Genomic DNA, 7,805 nt, shown 5'->3' with positions numbered 1-7,805 from the left:
GGTGGCTTAGCTTTAGATTTAGTTAGATTTGGTTTTTCTTAACTTTTCCAGAAGGACGCACCCTCTGAGTACTGCACAGTGCGTCTTTGGACGCGCTGTTGCCGTTTGTACAGAGCGGGCCCGCGCCTGTTCTAACGGGTTGCCTGCGTCTTCCTGTAAAAATTTAGGAAAACTCCATTTTTGCTTTAATTGCTTTTAGATTTTGGTTTTTCTTAGTGTTTTCTGCCCAGATGCTTTAGTACCCTGTCAAAAATTTTTCACCTGAACTTGTTTCATTAGCATTCCTGCTTTTAGCTTTCATCAATTGGGTGTTTTGAGTCTCTTTTTTGAGAAATTCTTAATTTGATTTCCTTTGGTCATTACTTGGAGGTTTCTCTCAGTCTTTTCACAATTTTGCATCTTTTTGCTTTTGTTTTTGCAAAAAAATTTCCCTTGAGTATGAGTGTTAATCGCCTTTGAGTGTTTTTATGTTTTGATCTTTGGAACTCTCACCCAATTTTCTCGACTTGCACTTGATTGGTTCTTAGATTACATTAGAATCATCTTGTGTTTGAGAATTCTCTTGCATAGATCACATTTGCATAATTAGAGTTCTCAGTTTCAGAATATGAATGAAAAATGTGCATAGATTACATTTGCATACTTTTCATGTGAATTGTGCATAGATTACAATTGCATAGTTTACATTCTGAAAAATCAATCGTAGATTTAGATCAGCTTTCTTTGATTTGAATTTACACAAAAATAAAAATAAAAATTGGTTTGGAATTGATTTGCATTAGTTTTTCTTGATGAAATTAGTGCATTAGAGAATTTGTTAAATTTTCTCTTAATGATCAATTTTTTGCATTGTTGGAAGTGAATGGAAACTCTCTCCTTACTCTAGTTAGGATTCATCGAATTGAAAGGATTGCATTATCATATTCGATTGCATTCAGTTGAGTCGGGTCATAACACCATTGGTTTCATATCCATTTACCCATTTGAGTAATAACAGCCTTAATAACACAGCTCTTAATTAAAATTCATCTAGTAATTTTTACATTTCTAGGGCTCTGAAGCACCAACATAGCTTAGGCTAGTGTCTTGGAGTAGGTGAGTACTTAACTCTCCAAGACAGTAAAACCAAACAAGTAGCTGATCTTGTGATAGAATCAAATCCAATTGTTACATTTACACTCTGGGAAAGCTCCTCTTATAGGAGAAGCACGAGCTCGTGTCCGAACCAGTGAGGGGATCCATCCTCCCTCGTTGGGAACGACGCCAGACAGTACGTATTACAAACGGTAAACCTCGGATTAACCATTGTCGAGGAGCCAGGGGTCACTTATCGGTAAACCTTGGATTACTGTCAAGGAGCCGGTAAGGGGATTGAGCTTGCTACTCTGCCCTTGCGTGCTGTCGGAGTTTAGACTGTTCCCCCAGGTGTACTTGTGGCCGTTGGTAACCTTAGTGACCATAATCTTTAGGATTCTACCCAAGGTGACGGTGGAGGGAAGATCCCACTGTACCTGGAGCAGATGTCGGTTATACTCACTTGGATTTTCCGGGGGGTTCACTTCACTCGAGATGGTTAAAGTGGAGGAACTTGGTCCGGTCTATTCATTAAGCAGGTTGCCGGGGTAACTGTTCCACCCACCACTTCTGTACTGAATTCGGCGATGTTGGGCTTCATCACCAACTAGTGTTTTCGGTCCGGAAGACTACTGTTTGTGTATGGTTTGACTCCTAGATTTGATAACGCGTGTTAATTTGTTTGTTTTTACTTTTAGAGACCATAGGTGTGAATTGTGAATTTTAATTGTTAGGTGTGAATTGTGAATTGTTAATTTTAGTTTTAAATTGTTAATAAAATTCACTGAAGTTGAATATAATGGCAAATGTTCCGGAATTTATCAACCTAGGAACCCCTCCTAATGAGAATCCTAGTACTTTTCCTTACTTTGGAAATGTTGGTCCTCCTTATATGGCTACTTTGTCATTACCTGGATTTACAATCGGTTTACCGATATGGTTATTTTCAACTTCGTTGGCCCAAAATACTCCAATTGTTCCATCTCAACCGGATGCTTCACCTCAACAGAGTTCACCATCTCAACATCACCAACCTTCTGTTGACCCTTTACCTTCTTCGCCTAATCTTTCTTCCTCCATTTCTTCCTCTTCGCCTGGTAAAAGCCTTGATGTTAGTAACCAGGAGGCTAAGAAGAAGAAGAAAGGGAAGAAGAAGAAGAAGAAGAAGAAGCAAGATAAGAAAGAAGTCAACCAACCAACCATGGCTGTAAGTGTTAGTTGTGTTGAGGAAAATTCCGACATGCATCGTAAACCCAAATACCCTTGCAGGCTTTGTAAGGGTGACCACTTCCTTGTCAATTGTCCTAGTATTCCAAAGGTCTTGGAAGTATGGTCAGAAAAATCTCATCAACTTTCCATTGATCCATCAACCAGTGATAGTCAGGTTCCTGGGAAAAAGGGTAAAGTTAGGTTTCCTTGTAAGTTATGCAAAGGGAGTCATCAAACTCACATTTTCCCTCACATGGATGAAGCCTCAACATTGTTGGAAAACCTTACTGTTCCACAGCAAGAATTTCCAACTGGTTACCGTAAACTTTCTCCCAACCTACCGTCAACTGACGGAGTGATTGATCTAAATTCAAGTACAGTCGATCACACTCTCCCATTGGAGAGTGAAACTCATGTCACTCAGGTTGATGATCCATTAGTTGATCAAGTGGTCGATTCAATTTCACATTCAGTCGATCACACTCTCCTTTTCGAGAGTAAATTTCATACCACTAATGTTCTTCTTGTTACATCGAATTCTTCTATGCCGGGGGGCATTTCACCTGTTTCTACAGAACCCCCTCCAAGTACTGAGGTCTTTTCCTTTGATTGGAATAGACTGACAGAACCTCGTCTTCCTTCCTCCATCCCTTTCCAAATCATTGTCAAGGCGGGTGGTAGGGACATACATCGTACTCAGGTAGATGAAGGTGCTTCTGTTAGTATTTTATCCTCAACTGTTTGGAAAGCTTTGGGTTCCCCTCAGCTAGCGCCTATTACGCAGAATCTGAAGGCTTTTAACCGAACCATTAGTGAACCTTTAGGGATCCTTCCTAATTTTTCTATTACCTTGGAAGGTAAAACTGTCTGTATTGATCTTATGGTAGTTCGAGGTCCCTTGGATTTCAATTTACTCCTTGGGCGAGACTATGTTTATGCAATGAAAGCTGTCGTATCGACACTCTTTCGCGTGATGTCTTTCCCTCACAATGGACATATTGTGACTGTAGACCAGCTTTCGTTCCCTAGTCTTGTCTCAACTGCCAATAATATGACAGCCCCAAATGTTCCTGATTCTCAAGTGGTATTTACCCCGCCACGGGTAAATTATGCGGCAACTGGTCCCATGTTTTCAGTTACCTAAGTAAGTGAGCCTCTCACTGTTTGCTCATCTTCCTTTGATTTAGATCCGGTAATTGACATGGAGAACTCTATGGGATTATTTGAACACGATGTTCTTATCCCTGTTGAGTCCCTTGACATGTGTTCCTTCCATAGAAGTGTTCTTCCTTCTGATGAAGACCTTTTGGAAGCCATGATCAAGGTGTGTCCATTGACATGTCTTTCTTCCAGTTGAAAGCCATGATCAGTGGGTACGAGGATAGTTTTTTCCTGTATCAACCTCGTTAAAAAATGAAACAGGCTAGCATGAGGACAGTTCTTTTACTGAGTCAACCTCATTAAAAAAATGAATCAGCTAGATTTTAGGATATGTAGGTAGATTGTAGAAAGTAGGGTTTTGAGGACAGTTCCTGTTACTGGGTCAACCTCATTAAAAAATGAATCAGGTTTGAGGGCAGTTCCCGTTACTGAGTCAACCTCATTAAAAAATGAATCAGGTTTGAGGATAATTCCTGTTACTGAGTCAACCTCGTTAAAAAATGAATCAGGTATGAGGATAGTTCGTTTCTTGTGTCAACCTCTTTAAAAATGAAACAACTCCCTTTTCAAGTTAAATATTGAAAGTAAACCTTCATTTCATCCAGCCGGTTGAATGCAATGAAGCCTGGGGGGCATGTACCTCATTTCGCATCATTATGCTGGGGGCATGCGAACTTTTTGAGCATAGTTCCTTGTCTTGTGTCAAGCTCGTTAAAAAAAAATGAAACAAGGGTAGGTTAAGTAGGTAGATTGTAGAGAGTAGTCATGAGCATAGTTCTTTGTCTTGTGTCAAGCTCGTTAAAAACTGAAACAAGGATTTTAGAGCATAGTTCCTTGTCTTGTGTCAAGCTCATTAAAAAATGAATCAAGGTTTTTAGAGCACAGTTCCTTGTCTTGTGTCAAGCTCGTTAAAAAATGAATCAAGGTTTTTTAGAGTATAGTTTTTTGTTAGGTAGATTGTAGAGTAGTTCCGAGCATAGTTCCTTATCTTGTGTCAAGCTCGTTTAAAAAATGAAACAAGGGTTTTGAGGATAGTTCTTTTCCTGTGTCAACCTCACTAAAAAATGAAACAACTCCCACAAGTCTTTCCAAGATCTTGAAAGTAAAGCTTCATTCCATCCACCTCATTGAATGCAATGAAGCTTGGGGGGCATGTACCTTGGTTTGCATCTTTATGCTGGGGGCATGTGAACTTATAACAAGCATGGTTTTTCGTTTCAAGCTTGCGTCAACATGAAACCGAATCCGAGCATAGTTCTTTTCCTGTGTCAAGCTCGTTAAAAAATGAAACAAATCGTCCTCTACTTGAGTCGAGAGATTGACTAGACCTCATAGATGTTAGGTTGTATGTTTAGGTTAGTTATTTTAGTTTTGCATAATTTTCTTACAGTTTTAGGTCGAGTCTTTCAAATGATCTTGTTCATGAACCTTCATTTCATCCAAATGGTTGAATGAAATGAAGCTAGGGGGGCATGCACTCTAGCAGTTATGCTTAGGGGGCATCAAGCACAGTTTTATCTCTGTTTCAAGCTTGTGTAAAAATGAAACTACTCTGAAGCATAGTTTTTCTCTGTTTCAAGCTTTTGTAAAAATAAAACCTATTTCGAGTCAATTTCAGTTATTTTCAAGACTCGTTAAACTCATGAAAATCTCGAGATTATTTTGCCATCTTTCATTCTCGTAAAACAAATGAAAATGCCGAGTTCTTTCCGTCGTTTCCTGCTCGTAAATTAAATTGAAAGTCGGCCATATGAGTACATTTTTATCCCTTTTTCGAACTCATTAAAACTTACGAAAAAGTGAAAACCATGAGTACATTTTTATCATTTTTTCGAACTCGTTAAAATTTACGAAAAAGTGAAACCTTGGAGTTCTCTTTTAAGCCCTTTTCTGACTCCTAAAACATGAAAAGATTGCCGAGCGTTTCTTTTACACTCGTTAAAACGGAATTAAAAGACGGTCCCCTTTTAGCTCTTTTCTGACCGCAAAATCAGGAAACGATTGTCGGGTTTTTGTCGTTTCAAACTCGATAAGGAAATAAAACGACGTGTCCTTGATCACTTTTTACTTTTTAGGTCAATGACACTATTATGAAAGTACTCCTTGGTCGCAAGATCAAGCGGTTCCCCCAGGTATTATTTTATACTTTTTCGGGCTTGAGGGACACAAATGTACGAAAAAGTTCAACGTGGAGTCTCCTTTAGTTTTTTCAGACTCTCTAAAATTGAAAAACGCCGAGTTTCTCCTATACTGGGCTCGTTAAACTTTTACAGTAGAGGACCTGTTCAATTACAAACAGGAACGAACCACTCCTTCCTAGGGTTTGAATTTAAACTAGGTTGGACTCGTCCGAAGGATGAGCTTATAATCAAGCATATGTTATCCTCCTCAAGCTTGTTAAAAATAAAGAGGTACTTGCCAGAAATGGTGGGGGAAAAGAGAGAAGAATGAACCTGTTTGTTACCTTTTGTCTCAAAAGAAACTTTATTACCACTCTTGAACACGACACTTTTTCATTCACCTGGGTTGGGAAATCTTTTACCTCACAGTTGATCAAACCACTTTGAAAGTCTTTAACCGGGTTCCGGGGATTAACTTTGAGTTATTCGTCACCAAGCCATTTGTCGTGTCGTTATGTGTTCAAGAGGTCTGCAAGCAAAACTTTCATCTGCAAAATACTTGTCATCCATTTGACCATCCCTGAGTCAGTCCTTACAGCAACATTTCTTCAACTTGAACAATGATTTCGTGTTGCGGGCTTGCCTGCAACGGGTCGCTTTCTATCGACATCGACACATTATCTAGAAAGATGACTTAGGAATCGACAGTACCTTGAAGTCTGCATGCATCAATGGCAGGTTTCTCGCCTTTAACGTCAGTTTACATCATTGACTTTCGATCAAAGGATTCCGTGAAGTGTTCGACATCAAAACATCTATTCACATTTCATGGGTTGTGCTTGGTACTTTGAGAACCATTGACATTACTGGTGGTCTCTCTCACGCTTGTTAACAGTTTACATCATCGACTGGTAATCAAGTGGTTTCTAACATGTTCGACATCAAATCATTTAATCACATGGCTAGAATCGTACCAATTCGGGAAGTAGAAGTGAAGACCCTGGATCTAGTTTCTACCATCCAGGATGCGAGGAGTTTTGTATTCATTATCTATGTAGACTAATCATAAACAGATGGCTGCGTCCATACTGTGTCTACAAAAGTCTATAAAAATGATGTACTGCAAGATCATTCCTGTATCAGAGTAGTTAGTCCATTAGTTAAAGTTTTGAATCTGAGTATGGGAATGCCTACCTCAGTGATGATATAATCTTATACATGTATTTTGTGTTGAAAATTGCAGGTTCCAACCAGGTCATCCACAAGACAATCCTTGAAATGATAAAGCGCTTCACCCTTCCTAGAATTACAAAACCCTAATCTATTCCAGGCTTCGCACTTTAGGGGGCAATCTGTTACACTAAAAAATGTCACCATGACTATTTACAGTTAGTATGGCTCAATCAACAGTCATGCTACCCTCTTAGGCAAGTCTTATGCCTCTACTATCCATCTCAAACTCAAAAAAGAGAGAAAGTCTTGTAAAAAATGTGTTTATCTCTGGGGACGCAGGTTGTCTCAAGCCTTACCTGCGGGGACGCTCACAATGTTCACAAAGGCTGCGTCCTTGGACGCTCTGTATGTTAAGGGACAGGTGCGTCCTTCTGTAAAAGGCAAAATGCGCAAGTTTCATCTTAAAAAAGTTACTTGTGGTTACTTCTAGAACTTTCTAGAGGTCGGTTTGATGAAATGGATGCGCCTCCAGTTGGTTCATGTATCCCTATTAAGGAGGAACTTATCCCATCAATAAGGGAGCTATCCCACCCAAAGAGGGGGATGATCCCATTGATGGTGGACCTGAATAACCTCTTTATAGCACTATAAATAAAGGCATTGAGCCTGAGGGAGAGGAGGTTGGAGCTATACATTTTCTTTGGGTAAATGCTGCAGGAATTAGGACTCCCATTTAGAACCTTGTGAGGAGAGATTGTCTTTGCTTGATTCTACTTGGAAGTGGGTGAGCTTTGTCAAAGTAGAGGAAAACCCTTGATGGACCCTGGGAGGAATTTGCACAACACCAAGGCCAGGTTGTAAGAGTTTCTTTGTTTCGTTATTAATACAAACTGGTTTATTTTTCTCAATAGCTTGTGTTAATGAGTTATTTCATGTGTTCCTTGGTCTGCATGTTAAATATATGTTTTATTATATGAAATGCAAGTGCTTGGTAATTGTTTGATTGTTTGTGGTTGCAGGAATTGACTTGAAGGAGGAGCTCATCCGGATCGGCAAGGACGGACTACA

This window comes from Pinus tabuliformis, chromosome 4_2 (genome assembly GCF_031772625.1).
Source record: "Pinus tabuliformis cultivar Carrire ecotype Pingquan chromosome 4_2, CPIR1, whole genome shotgun sequence".
In the NCBI taxonomy this organism is placed as follows: Eukaryota; Viridiplantae; Streptophyta; class Pinopsida; order Pinales; family Pinaceae; genus Pinus; species Pinus tabuliformis.
This window is presented reverse-complemented; position numbering follows the sequence as displayed.